Genomic DNA, 17,104 nt, shown 5'->3' on the forward strand with positions numbered 1-17,104 from the left:
AACGTGCTTGGTCCTTTATAATTCTTTCTGGGCTCTTGGCAATAGTGTTCAAAATGTCTTTGTTTGTGTCATTCTGCTGTTGGTTCTTGTATTACTCCTGGTTTGAAGGAAGCTTGTCTGCATCATCATCTGAATCTGCGACGTTTTTTCAACAGTGTCTGTGGGTTGATTTAAATTCTTCTCTTGATCCACATTAGATGGGGTGTTCATATCACATCCATCCCATGCTTGAGCAAAATGTTCATTCCAGAACTCCGTGTCTTCTGATTCTGTACAATATTAATAATAATAATTAATAATAATACTACTAATAATAATCATTTAATTTAATTCCTCTATACTCACGAGTTGATTGTCTTGGACGTTTTTGCTCAGGGGTGTTAGGTATCACACTGATCTCACAGGGGTTTGCAGTCTTTTGTCCATTGGCCTGAACCGGCAGAGCAGTCACATTCTGGTCTTCCTGGCGTGATCTTCTAACACCTGCATCAGAACTACCATCAAGGATGTGATACAAATATATTCTAAATAATAATATAAATGATTAATACATACCAATAGGTGCAGAATTAGTAGATATTTGCAGCGGTGCATGGATCTGGGCAGTCACAACCACATTTCTTCCTAACAGTGACCCCTGTCTAGCACTGTTCGTTGTGTCATGTCGATCAGCAGTTGTAACGGTGGGGAATCGGTTAACAAGACATCTTAAACAAGCTAGTACGGACACAAAGTTTTATTTAGTCTTTTTTTTCTCACATTGTAATAGAAATCTTTTATAGATCTAGATGTTGACAAAAAAAAAAAACCACAGAGCGATCCCCTGTTTTCAGTTAGCGTATCTCTCACGGCTCGCTCCCTCGCTGTACTTATCAACTGAGCGCTCGCTGTTTGTATGAATAATGAGAAAGAAAAAACAATCATAAACACCAAGTCTAGCACAAGTACAATTTATTTTATTTTTACGACATATTATAAATTATTAACAGAACTTACCGGGTGCTGGGGTGATGTCAGGCCTAATCCCGGGCACCTCGACCGCAACGTTAGGTTGTGGAGGTTGCGCTGTCAGCAGGAATAATGAAAAAAGAACGAACATAAACATGAGTTTGTTATCCATAATGGTATGTTTTTAATAAACAATAGTTGAATCATACCGCCCACGTTCAGTGCTATGATTTCGTTCACAATCGTCTCATAAAACCGGTGTTCTGCATACAGAACATCATATCGCCTGTTAAGCAATGGGAGGACTCATGCCGTGATCACACATAAACAAATTTGATTTAAACGGTTGTTAATGAAAACTAGACTTACCGTTAGGAGAGCCAGACATTTTTCCATTTTAAAAATTTTGTCCTACTTTAAGCCGTAGCAAAAAACTGTTTAGCTGCTGAAGAAAGCTTCAGGTTCTGCGGCGTTAGCTTTTGTACACACGAAAAACAGTCACGAAAAAGGGGTGTGTCACGTGTAGCCGCTGCAGCCTCAAAGGAAACAACGCCTGTGTGAAATATCAACAACCTAACATAAAACCACTCTGTATTTTTTAAGAAATGAATGGAGACTATTTTTATATAGAAAATAGTATCACCTATTTCAAATATCAACATATGCATTTGTGTGTGTGTGTGTGTGTGTGTGTGTGTGTGTGTTTTAAAGTTCATGTGAGATTTCAACTCCTTTTACACATCACATATTATGGATAGTATTTTATTAACATTAATGATAACATTAAATTATTTATCTCTTCATTGGCTTGGTTAGTTGCTGATTTCAATAATTGTCTCTCTCTCTCTCTCTCACTCTCTCTCTCTCTCTTTGACTTGTCATAGAAGTCATAAAACCTAGTGTCCTACATAAAAGACAACATTGATGTTTCTAAGATGTTAAGTCGGTACTTCCTTTTTTCCTGTTGCATTTCCTGAAATAAAAATAAAATTCTCACCTGGAAAGACTCCAGACATCCTCCTCCTTTTCAGAGGTGGATGTTGACGGGGAGCATGTGGCCTGTAGGTGTCTAGGTATTAACATGTACTGTATTGATCAAACAAACATTGATCCTGTCAAGGCGTCAATACACTCACTTTTGCTCAGCCATTTTATTCCAGGAAGAACCCAAACACCTCCTCCTGACTGGAAGTGAATAACTGCTCAGGAAGGAAGTCCACAGAAACCCCCACAGCTCGGGTTACAGATACAACCATCATATATCCAGTAGTGGTGGGAGAAAAGCTCGATGCATCGATGCATCGCGATTCGTTATCTAACGATCCAGAATCGATTCTCAAAAATTCTGAATCGATTCTGTGTTCAATTCAAATGCGAGCGCTGTCAAGACTCACGTGACCAAACAAAAAAAGACGTTGATGGACGACCGTTCATATGCTGGTGAATTAGCTTCGTTTAAAATAAATGGACAAAAACTACGACCTGCACCATCTCATTTAAAATCGGATGTGTGGCAACATTTTGGATTTTCTGAAGACACCGAAGGTGTCGTTGATAAAAGCCATACTGTGTGCAAAGTCTGTAGCGCCAAATTCAAATATTTCGGCAACACGACTAACATGAAGAAACATATTACGCGGTTCCACTCAGAGCTGGAGAAACAGCATTCTCTTCCAATCACGAACACTCCCGGTTACATTCAAAGGACCCTGGATCAAGTAGCAAAGCTTCCACCGAATTCTGAAAAGGCAAAACGAATTACCCGATCAGTGGCGGGTTTTATTGCCAAAGATCTGCGCCCGTACTCCGTTGTGGAAAACCAAGGATTTCGCACGATGTTACAGGTACTTGAGCCACGATACACACTTTGCCCTCGCGTCGTTATTTTAGTGAGACGGCTGTCCCCGCACTCTACAGTGAGTGTAAAGATCACATCTTAGAATCCCTAAGTAATACGGACAGAGTGGCAATAACATGCGATGCATGGACATCAATTACAACAGAATCGTATGTCACTATTACGGCACACTACATTACAGATGAGTGGAAGCTTGCAGCTTGTGTTCTGCAAACGCGTGCTATGAGCGAAAGTCACACAGGTATTAATTAATTAAGAATCGTTTTGGGAATCGGATCGTTCCTCCAGAAATCGGAATCGGATCGAATCGTTAAGTGCCTTAACACACACACACACACACTCCAGTAATAAATGCAACACAAGTCAAATCTGAGATCTATTTGATCTTTTGATTTACACACACCTCTGTCATGTCAATCAAGGGTGACAGCACTCAGTGACATGGCAACCACTGTGACAGACAGGCCATATAGCTATAAATCAACTCATAAATCTGACCATGTACACATTGGACATATGACAACCTGTCAATCAACGCTGACTGGACCCTCCATAACAGGCCATAAATCAGGGCCATAAATCAGGGTCATAAATCAAAGTGACACTTAGGATATGATAATACTACTATGGTGTTAAATTCAGAGCTGTAATCAACGAACAGCATCCGCACATAGGTGTCTCTTCCTTCCAAGTGTTCCAGGGCAGAGTGTTTGGCCATTGCAATGGTGTCATCAGTGGATCTATTTAAGCAGTAAGCAAATTGGAATGGGTCCAGGGTGTCAGGAAGAGAGGAGCAGATGTGGGATTTGACTAGCCATTCGAAGCACTTCATGATGAATGATGTCAGTGCTACAGGGCGGTAGTCATTCAGGCAGGAGACAGTGGTTTTTTGGGAACAGGGATGATGGTGGTTTGCTTGAAGCAAGTGGGGATCACTGTTAGTCTCAAGGAGAGGTTGAAGATCTTGGTGAAGACATCTGCTAACTGGACAGTGCAGGCCCTCACGACATGTCCGTGTATGCCATCTGGACCTGGAGCTTTCCGGCCGTTGACTCTCTTGAAGGCCTTAGTCACTTCGAGTGTGGTTAGAACCAAAGGGCAGGTGTCAAGGTCAGCAGTTATTTTCACAGCAGGGAATGTGTTGCCTGTCTCAAAGTGAGCATAGTATGTATTGAGCTCATCCAGTAAGGAGGCAGACAAAGACACACCACTGCTTTTCCTTCCTTTGTAGTCAGTGATATAGCGCAAACTGCTCCACATGCATTGGGGTTCAGAGCCATGGTATTCTGACTCCACTCTGTCCCTAAAGTCTCTTTTGGCTGATTTGATGGTTCTCTGAAGGTCATACCTGGACTTCTTGTAAGCAGTTCGATCCCCAGAGTTGAAGGCAGCAGTTCGTGCTCTTAATTTGGCACGCACCTCACCGTTTGACCCATGGTTTCTGGTTTGGAAATGATTTAACATTAATGGTTGGAACAACATCCTCTGTGCATTTGTTAATGTAGCATATCACAGAATCTGTGTATCCCTGTATGTTGTCCCCTGCTGCATCTTGAAACATCTGCCAGTCTGTGGATTCAAAGCAGTCCTGCAATGTGGAGATGGCATGTTCACTCCATTTGTGAACTGTTTTAGAAACAGTTTTTTCCTTTTTGAGGCATTGTCTGTAGGCTGGTAACAGCAGTAGGCTAATGTGGTCACCTTTGCCGAATGCTGGACTGGGGAGGGGTTTGTAACTGTCCTTTAGTGTTGAATAGCAGTGATCTAATGTCTGATCACCTCTTGTGGGGAAATTTATGTGCTGGTAGAATTTGGGAAGAACTTTCCTCATATTCACCCTGTTAAAATCCCCAACAACGATGAAAGCAGAGTCAAGATGAGCAATTTCTAATCCATTTATGGTGCTGTACAGTTCGTCCAATGCTTTAGTTTTGTCCACGTGAGGCGGGATGTAAACAACTGTGATAACGGTTGAATTAAACTCCTGTGGGAGGTAGAAGGGGCGCACTTTAATGGAGAGCAGTTCGATCTCAGGGGAGCAGTGTGTAGATAAAACTGTAACATCAGTGCCCCCGCCCCCCCTCCCCAGCGAGTGTTAATCATAAAGCACACGCCTCCACCTCTGCTCTTACTGGAGTTTAGCGATCTGTCATGACGAAAAACAGAGAATCCAGGAGATCTAATAGCCATATCGGGTACTTCTGAGTGTAACCACGTCTCACAGAAAGCCAGAACGCAGCAGTTACGAATGTCCCGCTGGTATGTGATTCTCGCATTAAGTTCGTCAAGTTTGTTATCCAGAGACTGTATGTTGGCTAACAAGATGGTAGGGAGTGGAGGATTAAAACTTATTTTTCCGCAATCTGCATAGAATTCCAGCACGCTTGCCGACAGTGTCTTAGGATGCAGGCCGGCAACAGTGGGAGCGCGTAGATGCTGAAGCTGGAGTTCCGAGGGGCCGTTGTTTCCGAACCGAAGTTTAAATTAGATTGGATGTCCAGTAGTTTTTGTCAATCATACTGTATGAGAGTCTATACTGTCTCAGCAAAAGTATGTATAAGAAGTAACATGAATAACACAAAATAACATGAAAAACAACAAAGTTTGCACAGAGCGCTCGTCAGCGAGGCCATTGTAGCAGCACGCCGGAAGTAGTGTTGGAGGTGTCAACTTCTCCCATGTACTTATTTTACAGCTACAGCTGCGACCACGGCCCCTCTGAGATGGTGTTGTGTTCGATGTGGACGGCCCATTTGCTTCTTCCTAGGTAATTGGAGAATCCACATTGGGGGAAAAAAATAGAAGCATGTGTGGCCGGCTTGACGTCCTTCTAATATACTAAGGAAAAGACAATGCCAAGACATCTACTGAAAAGGATTCTTTTATTCTTGACTGAGCCTCAAATGGAGACCCAGCATTAAAGTTTGGTTCAGGGGAAAAATAGTATTTTCTCAGGACTTCAATCCAGTTAAACAAGAAAAGTCAAATAAAACAATAATAAAACAAAATAAATGACGTTACCCAATTCACTTCAATGGGCACAGAAAGTGAAATAAGGTATAAAAAGAAATGTAAAGAATAAAAATAAGTCCTTTACAATAATAACCTCTAATCAAAACACCCAGATCACAAGCCCCAATTTGACTTGAAATAGTGCAACCAATGTTAAAGAACCAATAAAGGTGTGCAAAACAACGGCAGTGGCTTATATGTGCCTGGTAAAACAGACAAAAACAAAAAACAACAGCATGAGCAAACATGAAAAATCTGCACATCTTGCCACATAAATACAACACCCACATTACACACAGTTCACCTTTTAACCTCTTTTAAACATATTAATCAGTAAACAGACTATAGATAACAGTATACACTTTATACAGAGTACAATACTTTTCATGCCACATATGTAAACACACTTTGGGAGAATAAAATGAAAATGAAACTCACTGTTATATGAGACTCCGGATTATCAATCACATGGAAACTGGCACGTGCGATCTCACAAGCTTGGTTCTCCCCTCTTAATAGTATAATATACAACAATTACTGCATGTTCCTTCTATACATGTATTACACTGTATTATTCTACATTATAACAGTCTTCAAAATGTATTTTAAATTAACTTACGCTCAATCTCCGTCGAAGTAGGCCTGAATCCCCTCCCCCAGGTCCACGAGTTGATAATCAGCCTGTATTATATCCATTTAACAATTTCTTATCAACTATTTTCTCCTCACTTTTACCTGCTGCTTCAATCAGTGCGCTCTCTGTTCCCCTCTGACGCGCACTCTCTCTATCGTGCGCATGCACAAACTCTTAAAGGAGACAGCACGCATAACTGCATCATAACGTAAACTTAAAGAGGGAAATCACCAGGGGAATTAAATATTGGGCTATTCCTGCCCCGGTTACACTCTCCCCTGCTAACAGTCAACGTCCTCAATGACTGCAAACACCCTTTAATCATCCATTACTGTTTGTAGTTTGCCGGATGTGTACAAGACCATACCCGCTAACACTTGGGAAAGGACATCAGGACTGAAGGACACAGCATTACAAGCAGATTTAGGCAGTCTGTTTGGGTTACCATGAACTCCAGCAGTTGATCGCTGGGTCCTGCGTGGCATAGGATGGGGTGCAGCACTTTTTTCTCTAGGATTTCGGGGAACAGGAACTGGCCTAGCTGAAACCACATCCAAAGGTGAATCAGTTCTTTCAGTATCATGCAGAGAGAGCTCTTCAACAGCACTCGCCTCATTATTCACTAGTGTATCATTAAATCTTCCTTGTGCTTCTTCCAATCCAGCACAATGTTCTGATTCCACACCTTGTTGCTGTGACTCCTCAGGCACTGGGTACAGCGGATCCTCCTCAGTCCATCTAGTTTCTTCCACTAACACACATTCTGCATCCAACAAAGGTATCTCTTCCACTAGCACAGAGGTAGGTACATCTTCTACAGGTCTCACTTTTCTCCGTGGCATTGGTATTGGTCTCGGACAGGGCCTAATGTCTGATCTATGTACTCTTTTTGCAGGACCACCTCCCACTGGCTCCACAGTGTAGGTTGTACCATGCACCTCCACCACCTTATAGGCTGTAGGTGCCCAGGTGTCCTGTATCTTGTTCCGTCCTGGGGGACGATATCGTAAGTACACCTGCTGACCAACTTCAACCTCAGGACAGTATACCCCACTCTCACGCTTGGTAACTCGGTCGGCTGCCTTCCTTTCAGCGTACGCACGTGCGCGAGTGTGAGCGTCCCGAAGCCGCTCCTTGTGGACAGACAACCAGGCAGGCTCCCTCTCAAGCACTGGCTCCTGGCCCAACAAGGCATCTACTGGTAAGTGTGGCTGCATACCAAACAGCATGTAGTAAGGGGAGTAACCAGTGGAGGAATGAGGTGTCACATTATAGGCATACACCAACTCAGGTAAGTACTCTGGCCATTTCCGTTTCTTGTCAGGCGGCAAGGAACGCAAGAGGTCATGCAGAGTTCTGTTAAATCTCTCGCACTGTGCATTTCCCTGGGGGTGGTGTGGCGTAGTGCGGGACTTTCTCACCCCATACAGCTTACAGAGCTCTGCAATAACGGCACTCTCGAAGTTCCTCCCCTGGTCTGAATGGAGACGCTGAGGCACACCATACTTGAGGAACAATTCCTTCAGAAGGATCTTAGCAGTAGTGTCTGCCTTCTGATTACGGGTGGGGAATGCCTGGCTGAACTTAGTGAATACATCGGTGACCACTAAGACATTCTCCTGTCCATCCGACGCAGGTTCCAGTGTGGTGAAATCCATTGCGACCACTTCCAGTGGATGAGAAGCCAAGAATGGGTCCAAGGTGCCTGAATCTTGGGCTGCGGCATTTTGGCTAGCACGCACCGCTGGCACTCCCTCACCCACTTATCCACAGCATCATACATCCCAACCCAATAACAACGTTGCTTGAGCAGGGCCAGCGTCCTCTCTACACCTTGATGCCCCATCTGGTCATGGACACTTCGCAACACCATTTCAACCAGACATGCAGGGAGCAGTAACTGTTGGCATTCCCATTGAAACACATCGTCAATAGTTCTGTACATTAGCCCTTCTTTCTCTTGAAGCCTGTCCCACTGTTTAAGCAACAACAGCACCAGCCTGGACAAGTGCTTCCTCTCACAATTTGTGGGCTTCCTCTTCTTGTCCCAGAAACTCTTAAGCACACTGATGGTTGGATCTGCCCTCTGAAACTGACGAAGCTCATCCTTTGTGTATCCAGGTAATGTTGGTGTATTCCCCAGGTGGTCCCCTTCACTCCCTCTATCTTCTATGGCTGCCTGTAACAGTCCTATTTCTCCTTCTCCAGGACTCGCCACTAGCCCAGCCAGGTCAACTCCCACTGCAGTCCCTGTACGAAGCCCACTGCAAATAGCCACACAGCCATCGTACTCCAAATCCTCAGTTACCACCTCCATGGCCTCCAGTCCTGGTCTTCTAGAAAGAGCGTCAGCTGCGGTGTTACACCGCCCAGGGCGGTACTGCACTTCGAAATCGAATATCGCAAGCTGTGCAGCCCACCTCTGTTCAATAGCGCCCAGCTTAGCAGTGTTGAGGTGGCAGAGGGGATTGTTATCTGTTAGGACAATAAACTTAGATCCGAGCAGGTAACTATGGAACTTCTCCACCACAGCCCATTTGAGTGCCAGGAGCTACAGCTTCATACTACTGTAGTTCCTGTCGTTTCGCTCTGCACCCCTCAACCTCTGGCTTGCGTAGGCTATCACAGTCTTACTTCCCCCTTGCTGCTGGTATAGCACAGCACCCAATCCCAGGTTACTGGCGTCGGTCTCCAGCACAAAAGGTAGGGTGAAGTCTGCATAGCCTAGTGTCGGTTCACAGGTAAGCTTCTCCTTGAGGTGCTCAAAGGCTTGCTGGCACTCCGTTGTCCAGGAGTCCTTAAACAACTGGTTGACCTGAGCAACACTCCCCCGGTGGACACAACTGTTTACAACATCATGGAGCGGACCGGCCACCTTAGAGAAGCCCTCAATGAATCTCCGATAGTAGCTGCAGAATCCTAAAAAGGATCGCAACTCCTTCAGAGTGTTCGGGACTGGCCACTGTTTCACTGCACTCACTTTGTCTGGGTCTGTAGACACCCCTTGAGCAGAAACCACATGCCCTAAGAACTTCACCTCGGACTGCAGGAAGTGGCATTTTTCCACCTTAACCTTAAGTCCGGCCTCCCTCAACCTCTGTAATACAGTCTCAAGCCTCACTAGGTGTCCCTCGAATGTACTTGAGTACACAAGCAAATCGTCCAGATAGACGAGTACCGTTTGAAAGACCAGGTCACTCATTATGGCCTGCATGAGACGTTGGAATGTCGCTGGCGCATTACATAGGCCAAACGGCATCCGCTGGTACTCATACAGGCCAAATGGTGTAATGAAAGCTGTTTTGTGGCGATCCTTCTCGTGAACTGCCACCTGGTGATAGCCACTCGCGAGATCAATAGATGAAAACATCTTGGCCCTACTCAAAGCATCCAGACTCTCATCTATTCGTGGCAACGGGAATGCATCACGCCTAGTTTTACTGTTCAGCTTCCGGTAGTCCACGCATAGCCGAAGACTCCCGTCAGTCTTCCGGACTAACACCACTGGAGATGCATACGAACTGGAGCTTTCTTGGATGACACGCTTTTTGAGCAGTCCAGAGATATGGTCCTTCACCTCCTGGAATTGGTTTGGGGGTATACGTCGGTAGGACTGTGAGACAGGAAGGTCATCGTTCAAGGGAATCTCATGCTTTACCAGTTCAGTATAACCGAGGTCTTCATCAGTGATGGCAAACACGTCCAGGTATCCCCTCAGAAGTGCCTTCAGTTCTGCCTGCTGTGCAGGGGTACCGCCGATCTCCACTTTCTCCAAGGGACACTGCAGGTCACTGCTAACTCCCATCATTGACCTCTGATTTACCATAATTTCCTCATGATCTGCAGAGATTCTATGGAATCTAACTTCGCAGGAGCTACTCTCAACATGATGACCTCGGGCAAGTACCCCCAGTTTTACCTTAGGTGGCAACCACACATCTTCTGGGGACAAGTTTACTACCTGCACTGGGAATACCCGCTTACCGGGTGACACCAAGGTAGGAACCAGGACCAAGCCACCTGGCAACGATGTATTACTTGGTTCAAGCAAGCCTACGCCGCTGTTGCCAATCAGCTCTTTGTGTATTCTAGCCTGAACTGTAGCCACAGATGCTGCAGGTATGTAAGACTTACGTGTGCCTGCCACCCGAACCACAGAGTTCGCTCCTACTGGGGCAGCCTCTTGCACTCTGTTAAAGGCTGCTCTCCAGTTAGCATCCAATGTCCCCTCCAAAGCATTGTCAAACTCGGCTAGAATTAATTGTTTACACCGCTGTGCTATGTTCATGCCAAGTATGCCTGGGGGCACTGAGTCAATCTCCCCATCATTCTGGTCACGTATCACCAAGAACCCACACCCAGGTATAGTCAACCCCATTACCTGGATATCAAGTTCAACATACCCAAGGTAGGGAAGAGGCAACCCATTGGCAGCAGTAATCTTTAACCACTTGCTTGTACAATGCATGTCTTTGTCTTCCCCATGAAGATATTTTTTAAAGAAGCTCTCTGTCAAAGTACTTACATTACTGCCAGTGTCTAACAGACACCGGATTGCTACCCCCCCAGCATGAATTTCAACTTCTGGGCATTTGCCCACTGCACGCTCCAGAAACCGCTCTTTTGTCAGTGTGCCAGTCTTTGAGCCATCTGTGCCACCTCTCATTGCTCGGCTCTTCGCAATGGAGGCGCGCTGTTTCCCGGAACCGGAGACTCAGACGTAGCTGGCACAGGGTGTTCCGGGAAGCACTGCCCAGTGCATTGCCTGGCTATGTGCCCAATGCCCTCACATCTCAAACAAATGGGTTGGCCGTCTCGGGTATACCTTGGCTTAAACCTGGGCTTACTAGGTTTCTCACAAGTTGGGTCAGACCTCTGGATAGTGAGATCACGGACAGCATTGGTAAGGTCCCCGATAGCTTTCCCTTGTTGTGTAATCACCTTAATTACTTCTTGTAGGGCTACAGTCAAGTCATTTGGTACAGTGGCAGTCATCCTTGAATGCTCTACACTTTCTACTGCCCTCAAATATGAGAATAGATCTTCAGCCACCTTATCCTCCCCCCCCATACACAGCCTGACTTCTTCTAGTGCTGAACCCCTTAAGTGGGAGAGGATAAAATCTACCTGATCCTCAGTACTCAACCCCCTCACTCTTATAACCCTCCCAAGTTCCTCAATGAACTCATCGACATTTTGGCAGTCTTTACCTGGATCCCCACTGAAAGGTACAATTTGTCTCTCTCTTGGGATATACACATAGGATCTAGTATGAACATTAGTCATGTTGGCAAGAGCTGACATTACTTCATCATGTCTACGCCCCAACTCCAAGATCTGGGACTGAAGCTGTGAGACGGGGTTACCTCCCTCAATGTCCATTTCCGGCGCTGCAGCACCTGCACCTTGAATGTCCTCCGCCATTGCAGCCGCACCGTCGATGTCCTCAGCCTCCATGACTTTGAGCGGTAGTCACAGAAAGTCTCAGTTCTCAAACAGTCAGTTCAACAAACACTGTCCTCCTCGAAGTCCTCACACAGCAGATTTGGTGCGCTGGCCCTTTGTCCTGCCGCCGCTTCTGTCAGGATGTCACTGCAGTTCCTTCCAGCGCTCAGTCGCCTTTCGCCACTACCGTTGTTTGCACCCTTTTACTTTTGCACTATTGTAACAAAAAGAAATCAGCCCCCAAACAAAACAGAATCCCACTTCTGACACCAAAATTAGATGTGGCGCGGCTTGACGTCCTTCTAATATACTAAGGAAAAGACAATGCCAAGACATCTACTGAAAAGGATTCTTTTATTCTTGACTGAGCCTCAAATGGAGACCCAGCATTAATGTTTGGTTCAGGGGAAAAATAGTATTTTCTCAGGACTTCAATCCAATTAAACAAGAAAAGTCAAATAAAACAATAATAAAACAAAATAAATGACGTTACCCAATTCACTTCAATGGGCACAGAAAGTGAAATAAGGTATAAAAAGAAATGTAAAGAATAAAAATAAGTCTTTTACAATAATAACCTCTAATCAAAACACCAGATCACAAGCCCCAATTTGACTTGAAATAGTGCAACCAATGATAAAGAACCAATAAAGGTGTGCAAAACAACGGCAGTGGCTTATATGTGCCTGGTAAAACAGACAAAAACAAAAAACAACAGCATGAGCAAACATGAAAAATCTGCACATCTTGCCACATAAATACACCACCCACATTACACACAGTTCACCTTTTAACCTCTTTTAAACATATTAATCAGTAAACAGACTATAGATAACAGTATACACTTTATACAGGGTACAATACTTTTCATGCCACATATGTAAACACACTTTGGGAGAATAAAATGAAAATGAAATTTACTGTTATATGAGACTCCGGTTTATCAATCACGTGGAAACTGGCACGTGCGATCTCACAAGCTTGTTCTCCCCTCTTAATAGTATAATATACAACAATTACTGCATGTTCCTTCTATACATGTATTACACTGTATTATTCTACATTATAACAGTCTTCAAAACGTATTTTAAATTAACTTACGCTCAATCTCCGTCGAAGTAGCCCTGAATCCCCTCCCCCACCGGAGATCTCTCATATGCAGCAACAGACACTAATATAAACACTGACTTAGGTCATCCACTCGGTGCAGTCACACAACTGAAACCACCACAGGTCCACAAGTTGATAATCAGCCTGTATTATATCCATTTAACAATTTCTTATCAACTATTTTCTCCTCACTTTTACCTGCTGCTTCAATCAGTGCGCTCTCTGTTCCCCTCTGACGCGCACTCTCTCTATCGTGCGCATGCACAAACTCTTAAAGGAGACAGCACGCATAACTGCATCATAACGTAAACTTAAAGAGGGAAATCACCAGGGGAATTAAATATTGGGCTATTCCTGCCCCGGTTACACATGTGTTACAAACTCACTATAAATTCCTAAAAATACTTTTCATTATAAAGCAAATTATTAGTAAGAGCAAAATTGTAAAAAAACAAACAAAAAAAAGTAACTATACTAATAATACAATAACAATAAAATAACAATAAAAATAAAGCCTGCAGTTGTTTATACACACATGCAAACACATGCATATGCACACAAACACACACACACACACACACACACATACACACATACATGCACGTAAACACATACACACCTTTACAAAAACATGCAGATATACAGATGCTTGCATACATGTGAATGAACCAAGATGGCGGCGCGTCCACACGCAGCGGCTTCTCTCTGTCCCGACAGAACGGTGTTTTCGTGTTTTTTGTCTTGTGAGTCGCAGTATTTTTTGTACATCGTCATCGCGTCTATCTGTCTTTAAGCACGCATACAGTCGTGAGTTTCTGCTGGATGTCGGCAGAGCCGCATTTTTAGAGTTAAACTCCGCGCACGTGGAACAGCTGCGGGCCCTCGGTCTGCTCCAGAGGCCTACATCATCACCGACCCCCACTACTGCATCTCGCCCACAGCGGAGTCGCCACAAGCGGTGTGAGAGGAAGCAGAAGAGGGGTAAGCGCGGAGGTATCTGGGCTAAAATAACTGCAAAACACAGACAAGCCATCTAACCCAACCATCGTACTGGCTAACGTACGCTCTTTGGACAATAAACTGGACTACATCCGATTACTACGTTCAACTCAAAGGACTGTAAGAGACTGTTGTGTGTTTGTATTCACGGAAACATGGCTCAGCGACAGCGTTCCGGACTGCGCCATTCAGCTCGACCAGCTGACGTGCTATCGAGCAGACAGAGCTCGGGTCGAGGGAGGAAAAAAAACCCGCGGCGGCGGGCTTTGTGTTTACATCAATGACGTGTGGTGCTGTGATGCTGTTGTGATCTGCAAACACTGCTCACCCCTGGTGGAGTTTATGATTATTAAGTGCCGGCTAGATTCAAGTGTGGCCAGAAGGGTCGTCTGACGCTCTTCAAGACTGCTTTGATACATCTGACTGGAATATGTTTAAGCAGGCTGCCACTTACAATAACACCACTGACCTCCAGGAGTACTCGGAGACTGTCACTGCCTACATCACCAAGTGTATTGAGGATGTAACAGTCACAAAAACCATCACTGTCCGGGCCAACCAAAAACCGTGGATGACAGGGGAGGTCTACAGACTCCTGGAGACGCGGAATGCTGCCTTCAGAGCTGGAGATGAGGGGGGCCTGAGAACAGCCAGGGCCAACCTATACCGCGGCATCAGAGAGGCTAAGAGACAGTACTCCAGGAGGATAGCCCATCAATTCAGTGACAGCACAGACACTCGGAGCCTGTGGCAGGGGATACAGACCATTACGGACTACAAGCCCCCACAGCGGACCCGTGACAGCAACACCTCTCTGCTGAACGAGCTGAACACCTTCTTCGCTCGCTTTGAGGCACAAAACAGCTCCACTGCACAGAAGACTCCACCTCCTCCCAGTGACCAGGTGATGATGCTGACCCCGGACAGCGTGAGGAGATCCTTCAGCAGGATCAATGCACGCAAAGCTCCGGGTCCTGACAACATTCCTGGGCATGTACTGAGAGACTGTGCAGCAGAACTCACTGATGTCTTCACAGACATTTTCAACATCTCACTTAGTCAGGCTGTTGTTCCCACATGCTTCAAAGCTACCACCATCATTCCAGTCCCGAAGAAGCCATCTCCATCCTGCTTCAATGACTACCGTCCTGTTGCACTTACTCCCATCCTCATGAAGTGCTTCGAACGGCTAGTCATGCACCACATCAAGTCTGCCCTCCCCCCCTCCCTGGACCCATTCCAGTTTGCATATCGGTCCAACCACTTGACCGATGATGCCATCTCAACTACCCTCCACTCAGCACTCACACATCTAGAGAAAAAAAGACTCATACGTCAGAATGCTGTTCATAGACTTCAGTTCAGAATTCAACACAATCATCCCTCAACAGTTCATTCACAAACTGGTCGAGCTGGGGCTCAACACTTCGCTGTGCAACTGGCTGTTGGAATTTCTGACTGGAAGACCTCAGGCAGTACGTGTCGGCAGCAACATATCCAGCACCATCACACTGAACACTGGGGCCCCCCAAGGATGTGTGCTGAGCCCCCTCCTCTTCACTCTGCTGGCACACGACTGCACACCGTCACACAACTCCAACCTCTTCATTAAGTTTGCCAATGACACGACTGTGGTGGGTCTCATTAGCAACAGAGATGAGACAAACTACAGGAGCGAGGTGAGCCGCATGACCGGGTGGTGCAGTGACAACAATCTCTCTCTGAACATGGAGAAGACGAAGGAGATTGTTGTTGACTTCAGGAGAGCGCACACTCAGCATGTTCCTCTGACCATCAACTGTGCGACTGTGGAGAGAATGAGCAGCACCAAGTTCCTGGGTGTGCACATCACAGAGGACCTCTCCTGGACCGACAACACCGCAGCACTGGCCAAGAAATCACAGCAGCGTCTCTACTTCATCCGCAAACTGAGGAGAGCCAGAGCCCCACCCCCCATCATGTACACCTTCTACAGAGGCACCATCGAGAGCATTCTGACTAGCTGCATCACTGTGTGGTATGGCGCCTGCAACGCGTCCTGCCGGAAGACTCTGCAACGCATAGTGAGAGCAGCTGAGAAGATCATTGGTGTCTCTCTCCCCTCCCTCCAGGACATTTATGGAACCCGTCTCACTCGCAAAGCCCTCTGCATTGTAGGTGATCCCACTCACCCGTCACACAGCTTTTTCAGTCTGCTGCCACCAGGGAGGAGACTGCGGAGTCTCCAGGCCAGGACCAGCAGACTGAAGGACAGCTTCATCCATCAGGCTGTCAGGAAGCTGAACTCGCTCCCGAACTTGCCCCCCCCTGTCCCTCTTCTGCCCCAGGCACCACGCACCAATGAACATCCCCCCACCCCCAGGTCCCACATCCCCAGGTCCTCCCACTAACATACGATGTCATGCACCAGTCACTTTGTGCAGCATTGGTCTGCTCACTACCTCATTTCACCATGGAACTGACGTCATTCTACCTCCTCATCAGTCAGTTTAAATAAAATAACTGCTCTTGAGCCCTTTGTCACTTTAATCAGACTGAATAAGCTATTTTTTTATGCACTAAAAATCTTTTTATCTGCACTGTTTGTTCACTGGTTTGCACTCTATCTGCCATGTGCCTTGCGCTGCTTTTATTTAACCATATTTTAATTTTATTTTTTTTCTATTATGTCTTTTTTTTTTTACATTCCCTTATTGTATAGTTTTATCTTATATTTTATATTTGATCTAGATTTTAGGGTCTACTGTTAGTGTTATCTGTATGCACTGGGGGTCTGAGAGTAACGCAATTTCGATTCTCTGTATGTATGTACTGTGGAAGAATTGACAATAAAGCAGACTTGACTTGACTTGACTTGACTTGCATGTACACACACATACATATACATCTTGTGTGCAAACACAAACAAGAATGTGGTGAGAAATTTGGAGATTAGTAAGAAATTCACATGGGCTGATGTATACCCTGAAGAAATAAATAAGTACGTAGGTCTGCTTCTCATGGGTGAGATGGATCTGCCAAAAGTGAGGGACAATTTTCCAGCACTTCCTGGACATTGCAGTGACCAACAGCTTCAATTTACAAAGAAGACATGCATG

At 45.4% G+C, this 17,104-nt stretch overlaps 1 long non-coding RNA gene across 1 annotated transcript; it reads right to left on the minus strand.

Moving 5' to 3' along the window:
- Positions 1-226: 226 nt before the first annotated feature.
- On the minus strand, positions 227-596 carry LOC122135505. The gene is made up of 3 exons (XR_006153550.1): positions 556-596; positions 346-483; positions 227-269 (listed from the first exon to the last, which is right to left on the minus strand). It is a non-coding gene; the product is annotated as an uncharacterized LOC122135505 (long non-coding RNA).
- Positions 597-17,104: the final 16,508 nt, after the last annotated feature.

The sequence above is a fragment of the Cyprinus carpio genome, chromosome A24 (assembly GCF_018340385.1).
Source record: "Cyprinus carpio isolate SPL01 chromosome A24, ASM1834038v1, whole genome shotgun sequence".
NCBI classification, from domain to species: Eukaryota; Metazoa; Chordata; class Actinopteri; order Cypriniformes; family Cyprinidae; genus Cyprinus; species Cyprinus carpio.